This window comes from Hemitrygon akajei, chromosome 16 (genome assembly GCF_048418815.1).
Source record: "Hemitrygon akajei chromosome 16, sHemAka1.3, whole genome shotgun sequence".
Classification (NCBI taxonomy): domain Eukaryota; kingdom Metazoa; phylum Chordata; class Chondrichthyes; order Myliobatiformes; family Dasyatidae; genus Hemitrygon; species Hemitrygon akajei.
The window spans coordinates 9,062,345-9,077,537 of NC_133139.1; the positions used below are offsets into that span (position 1 = coordinate 9,062,345).

The 15,193-nt window shown below is 43.8% G+C and overlaps 1 protein-coding gene across 1 annotated transcript in view; it reads left to right on the forward strand.

Moving 5' to 3' along the window:
• The window catches only part of LOC140740316 (inactive tyrosine-protein kinase PEAK1), a 100,607-nt gene that overhangs the window by 996 nt on the left and 84,418 nt on the right, over positions 1 to 15,193 (forward strand). The window lies entirely within an intron of this gene.

The following is a 15,193-nucleotide window of genomic DNA, read 5'->3' on the forward strand; positions in this document are numbered from 1 at the left end:
GAACTGCTATAATGTTCAGGATCAGGATCAAGATTATTATTGCTGACATGTCGTAAATTTGTTATTTTGCAGCAGCAATACAGTGCAATACCTAAAATATCTTATAAATAACAATAAGCAATCTATAAACTCAGTGGCCACTTTATTAGGTACATCTGTACAACTGTATGTTAATGCAGATTTCTAATCAGCCAATCATGTGGCAGCAACTCGATGCATAAAAGCATGCAGACATGGTCAAGAGGATCAGTTGTTGTTCAGACCAAACGTCAGAATGGAGAAGAAATGTGATCTAAGTGACTTTGACCGTGGAATGATTGTTGGTGCCAGTCGGGGTGGTTTGAGTATCTCAGAAGCTGATTGTCTCCTAGGATTTTCACACATATATGTTATAGACAATAGACAATAGACAGTAGGTGCAGGAGTAGGCCATTCGGCCCTTCTAGCCAGCACCGCCATTCACTGTGATCATGGCTGATCATACACAATCAGTACCCCCGTTCCTGCCTTCTCCCTATATCCCTTGACCCCGCTAGCTATAAGAGCTCTACCTAACTCTCTCTTGAATGCATCCAGAGACTTGGCCTCCACTGTCTTCTGGGGCAGAGCATTCCACATATCCACCACTCTCTGGGTGAAAAAGTTTTTCTGCATCTCTGTTCAAAATGGCCTACCCCTTATTCTTAAACTGTGGCCTCTAGTTCTGGACTCACCCATCAGCGGGAACATGCTTCCTGCCTCCAGCGTGTCCAATCCCTTAATAATCTTGTATGTCTCAATCAGATCCCCTCTCATCCTTCTAAATTCCAGTGTATACAAGCCCAGTCGCTCCAATCTTTCAACATATTTTCATTGTATGTATAATCTATATATAATCTATATTTTCATTTATATTTATCATTATTATTGTTATGAGCAGAGAGACAACATCTGCCGGAAGTAAATTCCTTGTATGTGCATAGGTACTCGGCGATTAAAGTCTGATTCTGATTCTGATATGACTGTCCCGCCATTCTGGGAATTAACCTTGTGAACCTACGCTGCACTCCCTCAATAGCAAGAATGTCCTTCCTCAAATTTGGAGACCAAAACTGCACACAATACTCCAGGTGGGGTCTCACCAGGGCCCTGTACAGCTGCAGAAGGACCTCTTTACTCCTATACTCAATTCCTCTTGTTATAAAAGCTAGCATGCCATTAGCTTTCTTCACTGCCTGCTGTACCTGCATGCTTGCTTTCATTGACTGATGTACAAGAACACCTAGATCTCGTTGTACTTCCCCTTTTCCTAACTTGACTCCGTTTAGATAGTAATCATAATAAACCTTAGATAGTAAAATAGTTTACAGAAAACAAGAGACATCCAGTGAGTGGCAACTCTGTGGGCGGAAATGCCTTGTTAATGAGAGAGGTCAGAGGAGAATGGCCAGACTGGTTCAAGCTGACAGGAAGGTGACGGTCACTCAAATAACAACACGCTACCACAGCGGAGTGCAGAAGAGCATCTCTGAATGCACGACATGTCGAACCATGAAATGGAGGGGCTCCAGCTGCAGAAGATCACAAACAAACACTGAGTGGACACCTTATCAGATACAGGAGGTGTCTAATAATGACCATGTCTGCATGCTTTAATGCTTTACGTTGCTGCCACATGGTTGGCTGATTAGAAATCTGCATTAACATACAGATGTACCTAATAAAATGGCCAACCGAGTGCATGCTTGGCATCTGTATTTCCATTTTGCCTTCGGAGAGCTTGCCTTACTGTACCATTTAGGCTACGAGAGTAATGTACTTCAATGTAACGTGACAGGAAGTCGTTTTAACTGTTGAGAGCAGCAGTTAGTGGATTATGAATGGAAAATTAAACATTTGCCTGTTTGTTGTAAAGCAGGAAATGGCAGTTTTACTGAAAAGTAACATACCCCTCATCTACAAAGTTATAACGTCAGAGCACATATTACTTGCAATGCTGCCATCTGTGCCAGATAGTCACTGCGGTTTCTTCAGTTTCTGTCGCATAACTTATTAAGAGCCTCTTGGCAGGGATGCATGTGGATAATTATATTGGCACTCCTATCGTTCAGTCAGCTGGAGAACCATCCATAAAACGAGCCCTGCTTCACTGTCTTCCTGTTGCTGCCACCAGTACCCTGTCCGACTACTACATCAACACACAACAAACATAACTAGACGGGGTCAGATTTTCCTGATAGGCAAAAAGTGTCCTTTAAGGAAGTCTGCAGCATTACTCTGAATAATCTGCTGTTTGTTTTATTTAGAGATACAGGGGAGCAGGCCCTTCTGGCCCCTTCAAGCCTAGCAACCCACCAATTTAATCCCAGCCGAATCATGAGACAATTTACAATGACTAATTAGCCTACTATGTTTTTGGACTGTGGGAGGAAACTGGAGCACCTGGAGGAACCACACACACACTCACTCACTCACTCACTCACTCACTCACTCACTCACACACTCACACACTCACACACTCACACACTCACACACACACACACACACACACACACACACACACACACACACACACACACACACACACACACACACACACACACACACACACACACACACACACACACACACACTTACTGACAGACGACACCAGAAATGATCTCTAAACTCCCAAGCCCCTGGCCGTAATAGAGTCATGCTAATCACTACACTACTGTTGTTATTCGATCATAAGACATAGGTGTAGAATTATGGCATCCAGACCATTGAGTCAACTCCACCATTCCATCATGGCTGATTTAGTATCCCTCTCAATCCCATTCTCCTGCCTTCTCTCCATAACCTTCGATGCTCCGACTAATCAAAACCCTACCAATCCCTGCCTCAAATATACCTATTGACGTGGCCTCCACAGCCGTCTGTGGCAATGAATTCCACAACTTCTAGCTGAAGAAATTCCTCCTCATCTCTGTGAGACTGCATTGTTCTTCAATGGTCAAAGTAATTTTATTAGCAAACTATGTATATATCACCATATACTGTCTTAAGATTAATTATTAATTTTCTTGCAGGCATCTACAGGAAAATAAAGAAATACAATAGAATTTATAAAAATCTATACATAAACAAAGACTGACAAACATTGAATGTGCAAAAGATGGCAAAATGTGCCAATAACCAATAAAGAAGTAAATAAATAATACTGAGAACGAGTTGTAGAGTCCTTGAAAGTGAGTCCAGTCCTACTGAAGGGTTTCGGCCAGAAACGTCGACTGTACTCTTTTCCATAGATGCTGCCTGACCTGCTGAGCTCCTCCAGCATTTTGTGTGTGTTGCTCGGATTTCCAGCATCTGCAGATTTTCTCTTGTTTCTGTAGGTGGTGGAATCAGTTTAGAGTTGAGGTGAGTGAAGTTACCCACTTCGGTTAAGATAATAACTTGGGAGGTTTTGAGAAGATGGTTGCTATCTAAGTTTGATTCTGAACACGGGCTAATCACTACTTCTGTCAACAAAAGCTGGTTTTGTGTTTTCTTTTCATTGAACCTCTTGGACGTTCCACTCAAGTGAATTTGGATTATTTAAAATTCCAGATTCAAGACTGTTTTTTTGTCACAAGTGTAAAACAGAACAAAATAACTGTTACTCCACATCTGATGCAGCATAAAAAACACAATAATTATAAACACATAAGGTGGCTTCTATACAAAGCTTGAGTGTATGTTCATAAAGTGACACTAGGCACAGGAGCATCTGTACAGAAGGTGACTGACAGGAAATGGTTGGGAGTGTGGAGGGGTGGGTTAGTGGATGGAGGTGTTGATCAGCATCACTGCGTGGAGAAATTAACTAGCTTTGACTCTGGTGGTCCTGATGTGGATGCTACGTGGCCTCCTCCCTGATGGGAGTGGGACTAACAGTAGTCCACGAGCAGGGTGGGTGGGATCCTTCATGATGTTACTGGCCCTTTTCCGGCACCTTTCTGTATCTATATCCTTGATGGCAGGTAGGCTGGTGTTGGTGCTGCATTGGGCTCAACATATAATGTCAGGTACTTAAGTGACAGTTAGTAAAGCATTTGAGGTCTACGCCAAGAAAGCAAGCAGTCTAGAAATGGGGCTATGCTTCAAAGCAAATGAAAGCACTCAGAGAGAAATCACACGCAAAGTGCAAAGTGAGAATGGGTTGAGAACATGCAGAGGGTGTTGAGGACATTAACATAAAGGTTAATGACCAAGATCAAATGATTAGAGTCATAGAGCACTACAGCACAAAACCAGGCCCTTCAGCCCATCTAGTCCATGTCAAACTGTTCTTCTGCCTAGTCCCATTGACCAGCACCTGGGCCGTAGCCCCTATACGCTTCCCATCCACGTACCTATCCAAATTTCTCTGAAATGTTGCAATTCAGCTTGCATCCACCACTTCCACTGGTAGCTCGTTCCACACTGACCCCATCCTCTGAGTGAAAAAGGTCCCGCAGGGCTTGTGATGCGCACCAGCTGCTCGTACGGCCATCCACCACCTGCTCCCATGCCTTCATGTGACTGTAATCGAGGGCTAAGCAGGTGCTACACCTTGCCCAAGGGTGGGTTGCAGGCTAGTGAAGGGAAGGAGCACCTTACACCTCTTTTGGTAGAGACATAACTCCACTCTGCCACCCTATCTATACCCCTCATAAAGTTGTATGCCTCTATCAAATCTCTCCTTATTTTCCCATGATTTTAACTTTACACATATTGACTTGGACTCCCACACTGTAAGGGGGCGGAATAGTTTGTCAAATCATCCTCTGGAACATTGAGTGGCATGGAGCAGAAAGAGATGGGGTAGCTCTTAAGTCAATTCTTGGATCTGTATTTACTTGGAAGACAGACACAGAGTCTGGAGAAGTGAGACAAAGCAGATGTAAGGTCAAGGACCCAATACAGATTACAGGGGAGAAGGCGTTTGCTGTCTTGAGACAAATTACGGCGGATAAATCCCCAGGGCCTGAGAAAGTGTTCTCTCAGACCACATGGGAGTCTCGTGCAGAAATTCCAGGGGACCTAACAGAGATATTTAAAACATCCTTAGCCACGGCTGAGGTGCCGAAGGATTGAAGGGTAGCCAATGTAGTTCTGTTGTTTAAGAAAGGCATTAAGAATAAACCAGCAACTGGAGAGTTATTGGAAGGTCTTCTAAGGGACCGGATATATAAGTATTTGGATAGACAGGGACTTATTAAGGATAGTCAGCATGGTTTTGTGCAAGGTAGATTGTATAAGATCCGTAACCGATTTGTTAAATCAGCGGCCAGGTGAGTTGGTAATGCAACTGATAGATGCTTCAGGTGGTGCTGATTAGAATTTGATAACATTTCTTCAACTGAACCCCTTTTTAATGAAGAAATTATTTAGATTCTTTACCAGGCAGTGACCACTCGATAAGCTGCTGGTTGTGGTCATTAGACAACTGCACAATCAGGCAGACCAAAGAGAAATCACATTAACCACATCCTTCAAACTCCACACGTTTGATGTCCATGACCACATTCTACATCAAAGATTGTCCATCAATTGTGCTAATTACCTTAAAAATTATTTTTGAAATGGGAGCGCAGAACATGGCAGCTTCTCCAGCTTCCAATAATGGAGCCAGATTTAAATTATTAGATAGTGTTTCAAAGTTTCTAGCCAGAGATTCAGTCCACTCCACAACTACAGTGCCACTGAACTCTTAGACAAAATTACAAATGTTTGTACTTCTAATCTGCTGGCAACTGAGTTAATAGCGGTGCTCAACGGGCTAGGGTTTGTACAGACGTTAGACCCAGCAACAGTATCCTGGCCTTGGCGGCTCAGTCGAGGGTGCAGCAGATGAGGCAGTGTGAGAGGGAACGGAAATGCAGCAAAAGGGCCGCGACACGACCTAGGCTGAGAGCTAACCAACCCAGCCCAGCGGTACCACCACTTTTCCTTGCCAATGACCACTCGCTAGAAAATAAAATGGACTCGCTGAGACTGAGAATGAACGCACAGAAAATCTTAAAAGAGAACGTCCTGATGTCCATGGGATAGGAATTTGGGTTTTGGGAAAACTGCAGCTGAAAATCAGGAAGTTTTACCTTTATGATGTTGACTACATGATTGCATTTGTAGCCCAGGCATGGGTTAACTTGTTTGTGAACATTCATAGAATGTGGATAGGTAAGGTCTAATAGATTATGGGCTGAACCCTGGCAAATGGGACCAGTATGGAAGGACATCTTGGTTGGCATGGACCAATCAGCCCCAAGGCCTGTTGACATAGATCAATCAGTCCCAAGGTCTATTGGCATGGATCAATCAGTCCCAAGACCTGTTGGCATGGAACAATCAGGCCCAAGGCCTGTTGGCATGAATCAACCAGGCCCAAGGCCTGTTGACATAGACCAATCAGTCCCAAGACCTGTTGGCATGGAACAATCAGGCCCAAGGCCTGTTGGCATGAATCAACCAGGCCCAAGGCCTGTTGACATAGACCAATCAGTCCCAAGACCTGTTGGCATGGAACAATCAGGCCCAAGAACTGTTGGCATGGATTAATCAGGCCCAAGGCCCATTGCCATGCTATGACTCTATAACAGTACAGCACAGGAAGAACCCCTTCAGCCCACAACGTCTGTGTCAACCATGATGCCATATTAAACTAAACCTATCAGCCTGCATATGAACCTTGTGCATGGTCCTGTGCCCATCGAAATGCCTCTTAAATGTCAGAATCCTACCAGCTCCTACTATACCCCTGGCATGAACCACTCCCTGTGTACCTTACCCGACACATCTCCTTTAAACCTACTCTCTCTCACTTTAAAAGCATGTCGTCTAAAGGTATGTCTGGCAGACCACAATATATGCAGCTTCAGAGCTGTGTGTCAGACATGGCTATAAGCAGCACGGGGGCCCCACAAGGGACTGTATTGGCTCCCTTCCTGTTTACCCTGTACACCTCTGACTTTAGATACAACACCGTCATGTCATGTCATAGAAACATTGAACATAGAAACCCTACAGCACAATACAGGCCCTTCGGCCCACAATGCTGTGCCGAACGTGTACTTTCTTTACAAATTACCTAGGGTTACCCATAGCCCTCTATTTTTCCAAGCTCCATGTACCTATCCAGGAGTCTCTTAAAAGACCCTATTGTATCTACTTCAACCACAATCGCTGGCAGCCCATTCGACGCACTCACCACTCTCTGTGTAAAAAACTTAACCCTGACATCTCCTCTGTACCTACTTCCAACCACCTTAAAACTGTGCCCTCTTGTGTTAGCCATTTCAGCCCTGGGGAAAAGCCTGTGACTATCTCCACACCTTACACACAACTATCAGGTCACCTCTCATCCTCCATCGCTCCAAGAAGAAAAGGCCAAGTTCACTCAATCTATTCTAATAAGGCACGCTCCCCAATCCAGCTAACATCCTTGTAAATATACTCGGCACCCTTTCTATGGTTTCCATGTCCTTCCTGTAGTGAGGCGACCAGAACTGAACATAGTACTCCAAGTGGGGTCTGAGCAGGGTCCAATATAGCTGTAACGTTACCTCTCAGTTCTTGAACTCAATCCCACGGTTGATGAAGGCAAATACTCCATATGCCTTCGTAACCACACAGTCACCTTGCACAGCAGCTTTGAGTGTCCTATGGACTCGGACCCCAAGATCCCTCTGATCCTCCACACTGCCAAGAGTCTTACCATTCATACTATATTCTGCCATCATATTTGACCTACCAAAATGAACCACCTCACACTTATCTGGGTTGAAATCCATTGCCACTTCTCAGCCCAGTTTTGCATCCTATCGATGTCCTGCTGTAACCTCTGACAGACCTCCACACTATCCACAACACCCCCAACCTTTATGTCACCAGCATATTTACTAATCCATCCCTCCACTTCCTCATCCAGGTCATTTATAAAAATCACGGAGAAAGGGTCCCAGAACAGGTCTCTGAGGCACAGCACTGGTCACTGACCTCCATGCAGAATATGACCCGTTTACAACCATTCTTTGCCTTCTGCATGCAAACCAATTCTGGTCCCCCTGGATCCCATGACTACTTATTTTCTCAATAAGCCTTGCATGGGGTACCTTATCAAATGCCTTACTGAAATCCATATTCACTACATCTACTGCTCTACCTTCATCAATGTGTTCAGTCACATACTCAAAAAATTCAGTGAGGCTCGTAAGGCATGATCTGCCTTTGACAAAGCCATGCTGACTATTCCTAATCATATCAATCCTCTCCAAATGTTCATAATTCCTGCCTCTCAGGATCTTCTCCATCAACTTACCAACCACGAAGGTAAGACTCACTGGTCTATAATTTCCTGGGCTATCTCTACTCCCTTTCTTGAATAAGGGAACAACATTTGCAACTCTCCAATCCTCCGGAACCTCTCCCATCCCCATTGATGATGCAAAGATCATCACCAGAGGCTCAGCAATCTCGTCCCTCGCCTCTCACAGTAGCCTGGGGTACATCTCTTCCGGTCCCGGTGACTTATCCAACTTGATGCTTTCCAAAAGCTCCAGCACATCCTTTTTCTTAATGTCTATATGCTCAAGCTTTTCAGTCTTCTGTAAGTCATCACTACAATCACCAAGTTCCTTTTCCGTAGTGAATACTGAAGCAATGCATTCGTTAAGTACCTCCGGTACCTCCTCCAGTTCCATACACACTTTTCCACTGTCACACTTGATTGGTCCTATTCTCTCACATCTTATCCTCTTGCTTTTCACATATTTGTAGAATGCCTTGGATTTTCCTTAATCCAGCTCGCCAAGGCCTTCTCAGGCCCCTTCTGGCTCTCCTAATTGCGTTCTTAAGCTCCTTCCTACTAATAATTTTCTAGATCTTATCATTATCTAGTTTTTTGAACCTTTCGTAAGCTTTTCTTTTCTTCTTGACTAGATTTTCTACAGCCTTTGTACACCACGATTTCTATACCCTACCATCCTTTCCCTGTCTCGAACGTACCTGTGCAGAATGCCACACAGATATCCCTTGAACATTTACCACATTTCTGCTGTACATTTCCCTGAGAACATCTGCTCCCAATTTATGCTTCCAAGTTCCTGCCCATTAGCTTTATATTTCCCCTTACATTTTCCTAACTTGTTTGTTCCTATCCCTCTCCAAAGCTATAGTAAAGGAGATAGAATTCTGATCACTACCTCCAAAATGCTCTCCCACTGAGAGATCTGACACCTGACCATATTCATTTCCCAATACCATATCAAGTACAGCCTCTCCTCTTGTAGGCTTATCTACATATTGTATCAGAAAACCGTCCTGAACACACATAACAAACTCCATCCCATCTAAACTCCTTGCTCTAGGGAGATGCCAATCAATATTGGGGAAATTAAAATCTCCCTTCACAACAACCCTGTTACTATTGCACCATTCCAGAATTGTTCCGGAAATGCCATCTGCAGAAATTCTCTGATGACTCAGCAATTGTTGGGTGTATAAAGGGAGGATTGGAGGATGTATACAGGGCCCTAGTGGAGAGCTTTGTCAAATGGTGCAAGGTGAATCATCTGTAGCTCAACATTAGTAAGACAAAGGAGATGGTGATGGACTTTAAGAAGACTAAGCCTGCACTGCTCCCTGTTACTATTGCTGGTGAGGACGTGGATGTGGTGAGGACCTACAGGTACCTGGGGGTGCACCATGGATTAAGTGGAGCACCAACACAGAGGCTGTGTACAAGGGCCAGAGTCACCTCTACTTCCTGAGGAGACTGAGGTCCTTTGGAGTATACAGGCCTCTCCTTCACATGTTCTACCAGTTTGTTGTCACCAGTACAACCTTCTATGCGTTGGTGAGCTGGGACAATGGCATCAACATGGGTGATGCCAACAGGCTCAATAAACTGATCAGAAAGGCTGGCTCTGTTACTGGAGTCAAACTGGACACACTGGAGGCTGTGGTAGAACAAAGGACCCTCCAGAAAATCCTGGCAATTCTGGACAATGTTTCTCACCCTGTGCATGGCACCTTGACTGAACAGAGGAGCACTTTTAGTAACAGACTGAAACAATTACACTGCTGCAAGGAGTGCTATATGAGATCATACTTACCCTCGGCCATTAGACTCTATAATGAGTCAACCTATAGCCGGGGAAGTGATGCTCCCTCCTGTTAGACTGTTCGTGATAACTTATTTTTATTCTTTCTACTTCTCTTCTAATATTTATATCTATGCGCTTGCAATGCTACTGTGACACTGCAGTTTCCTTTGGGATCAATAAAGTACCTATCTATCTAATATTTGACATCAAACCTTCCCCTCCTCGCCTTAGCAGCATGTCATCTAGTATTTGACATTTCTACTCTGGATTTAAAGACTCCGAAGGTCTACCCTACCTATGCCTCTCATAATTTTATTCCCCCTCCCCTACTCTCTTTTTCCATTTCTTTATTCAGGTTCCCATCCTATCCTCCTCAACTGCCCATCATTTACCTCTGATGTCCTTCCTCCTTCCTTTTCTTCCTTAGTCCACCCTCCTCTCCTATCAGATTACTTCTTCTTCACCCCTTTACCTTTTCCACCTATCACTTGACAGCTTCTCATTTCATCCATCCCCTCCCCCACCCACCCATTTCCCCCTCACCTGGTCTCACTTATCACCTTCTAGGTCGAACTCTTTCCCCTCCCCTTACCTTCTTATTCTGGCCTTTCAGCCTCCCTTTCCAGTCCTGATGAAGGGTCTCAGCCCGGAACATCAACTATTTATTTCCCTCCTTCGATGCTGCCCAACCTGCAGAGTTCCTCCAGCATTTTGCGTGTCATGTCCTTTAATCTGTTTTTCCAGTGCAATAAATAGCCAGCAATGTCCCTCGTTCCCTTAAATTGACTTTATTTAAGTTTAAAACACATGTTTCTCATCTCAGACTGAACTATACAATGATTGCTTTTTCCTAAGAGGTCTTTCATTCACCAGTCATTCATTTATCCTGACTCATTACACAATACTGGTTGAGCAATCCTTATCTGAAATGCTTAGTGCTGGAAGTGTTTTGGATTTCACGTTTGAAATATAAAGTAAGATAGCTTGGAATTGCCGTCATTTCTGACTCAGAATTTATGTGCACTTGTTCATCACACATGTGTACTGTTTCATCTGTTCAGCATGGTAGATTTTCATCAGCGACAATCTTGGCAATCTCATCAGTGAATTTCTCTGCTGTTTCATGATCGGCCAATGCTTAATCACCACAAATCTTTAAAAATCTAATGCCATGCCATTTCTTAAGTTTCAGCAACCAGCCTGCTGAATATTCACAATTACTTTAGATTTTCAGTCGTGATAGATATTTGCTTGTTTCGTGATCAGCATTCCATTAAGGGGCACATGTTCACTCTGACGCCGATGGATCCACTCTTTCGATACACGATCGAGATCTTCCTCTTTCCACTTTGTGCAGTGTTTTTCTATTTTTCATTAACATCTGTTCATTACAGGTGTGAGGTCACTTCTCAGAACTGTCTGTGATGTGCAGAGACCTGTGCATTGCCTGGGAACCTTCCCAGTGCCTTGTGGCATTTGGAGGCTTTTGGATCAGGTTTTGGAGGTTTTTGGAGTTTGGAATTTTGGATAAGGGGCACTTAATCTGTACTAAATCTGAAGAATCCTGCTCACTGACTGGCTCTTCTGCCTATTCCCCGAAGAAACCTTCTCAATTACACTCTCGATACTCAACACGACCTTTGCCAATTTGGTTTATACGATGGAAATGATGAGTAAAATTGCCTGAAACTATCTTGTTACCTCTCAGACAAGCCTTTTCACCTGTATATTTTTCTTTCTGTTATAGATTCTTACTGAATGGAATCTTCCCCTTTGGCCCCAATGTGCTGCCCAGTGAGCTAATCCAATAGAACATAGAACTTTACAGCACAGTACAGACCCTTCAGCCCACAATGCTGTGCCAACCCATTCACCTACTCCAAGATCAATCTAATCTTTGGGTGGGTTGAGTTGTTCTCTGATCCTGGCAATTTACTTGCAAATGGTTCGTCACCATGCGAGGAGACATGTCAGTATGTTGATGATGGCTCATCGCATGGCGACAAAATGTTTGCAAGTAAGTTGCCAAGAGCAGAGAACAACTCAACCCAACCATCAACAACCCAAGTGAAACATTTTCCAAATTATTTCAAATCTAACCCTTCCCTCACACATAGCTCTCCATTTTTCTTTCATCTATGTGCCTGTCTAAGAGTTTCCTAAATGTCCCTCATGTATCTGCCTCTACCACCACCTGTGGCAGGGTGTTCCATGCACTTACCACTCCCTATAGTAAACCTACCTCTGACCTCTGCCTCCCTTCCCCATATTTTCCTCCAAGCACTTTAAAATTATGAAATTATTGGCCTCTGCTGCCCAGGGAACACTGACTACCCATTGCTTCTATGCCTATTAACATCTTGTACACCTCTATCAAGTCACGTTTCACCCTCTTTCACTCCAAAGAGAAAAGCCCTCGCTCGCTCAACCTTTCCTCATAAATCATGGTCTCTAATCCAGGCAGCTTCCTGGTAAATATCCTCTGCACCCTCTCTAAAGTTTCCACATTCTTCTTACAATGAGGCGACCAGAACTGAATACAATATTCCAAATGTGGTCTAAACAGGACTTTATAGACATTACCTCACAGCTCTTGAACTCAATCCTTTGACAATTAAAAGCTAAAATTCCATCCGCCTTCTTAACCACCCTGTCAACATGCACAGCAACTTTGGAGGATCTCTGGACATGGATTCCAAGATCCCTCTGTTCCTCCACACTGCTAAGAATCCTACCATTAACTTTGTACTCTGTCTTCATTTGACCTTCCAAAATAACTCACTTAACACTTCTTCGGATTGAGCACCTTCTGCCACTTCTCAACACAGTTCTGCCTCCTGTTAATGTTCCATTGTAACCTATGACAACCTTCTACACTACCAACAACACACCACCAACCTTTGTGTCATCCGCAGATTTACTGACCTGCCCTTCCACTTCCTCATGTAAGTCACTTATAAAAACCACACAAAGTGCAGGCCTCCTGGAACAGATCCCTGTGAAACACCAGTGGTCACCGACCTCCAAGTAGAATACACTCCATCTACCAACCCCCCTTGCTGAATGTGGGCAGGCCATTTCTGAATACCTGCAGCTAATGCCTGCCCATGTCTTGTCTATGCCTCTCCTATCTATGTATTTAGGTAGACGGCTTTTAAACATTGTTGCAATCTATTAATTGCCATAATTAGTTTAAAACTTCCTTATTAATTCTCAGTCCACAGGCTTAATTTCTATGCAGTGCCAAAAATGCTCCTGTTGGGTACCTTATAGCTCCACTAAGCCAGACAGTGCTGAGCTTATGAGCATCCAGTGTGTTTGATTGAATGTTAGAAGGGAGGATGGACTTTCTGATTGCTGAGGGGCTGTTGCATTTTGTGTTGTATGGGAACGAGATATTTTCACATGGTTTCTCTCCCTCCTACAAATACAGTACTGTGCAAAAGTCATAGCTATATATATGCATGAGCCTAAGACTTTAGCACAGTACTGTACTTTGATAATAAATTTACTTTGACCACTGTTTCTGTGATTTCCTCTGTTCATTTCCATCTCAGAAGCAGTTGGGGTTACAAACAGTTCTCAGTGTTGTGTATTTAATATTCCAGCAATATTTGAGTAATAGTGTAACTATATTGCTTGATCAAGCATTCTTTGTTGTTTACATAATGCAAAAGTACGTAAATGGTAATCAGCATCACACCACCATCTTAAAGTTAAAACTAAGTTAGACTTGCATTTCGGACTCTACGTCTTTCCCTTTAAGTTAGGTTTTATGTTTTGGAGTTACGAAACAATGGTGGCAAGAGGAATATTTACACAAACTTGTGGTGACTACCCACCTGTTGAAGGTGTCCAAGTTTAAAAAAGCACAACACATTTTTAAATTTAGAGCAGCATGTTTTCTTTGCAAAAGGAAAGATGATCAAGTTTAAAAATAAAGGCAGAAAACAGAAGAGCTCACGGGTTCATAAACCTCACAGGTTCTCTTTCTCCTCAGCACTGAGCATGGGTCCGTGGTGCAGGAGGGAAAGAGAGGGAGGAAGGGAGGGGACTCGATAGTGAGGGGAACAGACAGGAGATTCTGTGGATGTGAACGGGACACCCGGATGGTGTGTTGCCAACCAGGTGCCAGGGTCAGGGATGTCTCAGATTGTGTCCTCAACATTTTGGAGAGGGAGGGGGAGCAGCCAGATGTCTTGGTACATATCGGTACCAATGACATAGGAAGGAAAAGCAAAGAGGTCCTGAAAAGAGATTTTAGAGAGCTAGGTAGAAAGCTGAGTAGCAGGACTTCCAGGGTAGTAATTTCTGGATTGTTTCCTGTGCCATGTGCCAGTGAGGGTAGAAACAGGATGATTTGGCAGATAAATAAAGGGCTGAGAAGCTGGTGCAGGGGACAGGGTTTCAGGTTCTTGGAACACTGGGATCTCTTCTGGAGAGGTATGACCTGTTCAAAAGGGACGGGTTGCACCTGAACCCGAGGGGGACAAATATTCTCCTGGGCAGGTTTGTTAGAGCCATTGGGGAGGATTTAAACTAAGTTGGCAGGGGAGTGGGAACCAGAGTGAAGGGACTCAGGATAGGACAGATGATAAAAAAGTAAAGAGAGCATGCAGTCAGACTGTTAGGAAGAGCAGGCAGGTGATGAGACATGGTCGCAACCAACAGGTGAGTATCAGTACTCACCTGTTGCAAAATCTAAACGGGTAGCAAATACAAGGTGTCATATGTCAATGTGCGGAGTTTAAGAAATAAGGTGGATGACCTTGTTGCACGATTACAGATTGACAGATATGATGTTGTTCTGAATCGTGACTGAAGGATAGTTGTAGTTGGGAGCTGAATATCGAAGGTTATACATTGTATCTGAGGGTTAGGAAGGCAGGCAGAGGGGGTGGTGTGGCTCTGCTGGTAAAGAATGGCATCAAATCAGTAGAAAGATGTGACACAGGATCAGAAGATGTTGAATTCTTGTGGGCTGAGTTTAGAAACTGCAAGGGTAAAAGGACCCTGAAGGCAGTTATATACAGGCCCACCAGCAGTGGCTGGGAGGTAGACCACAGATTACAACAGGAAATGGAAAAGGTGTGTCAAAAGGGTAG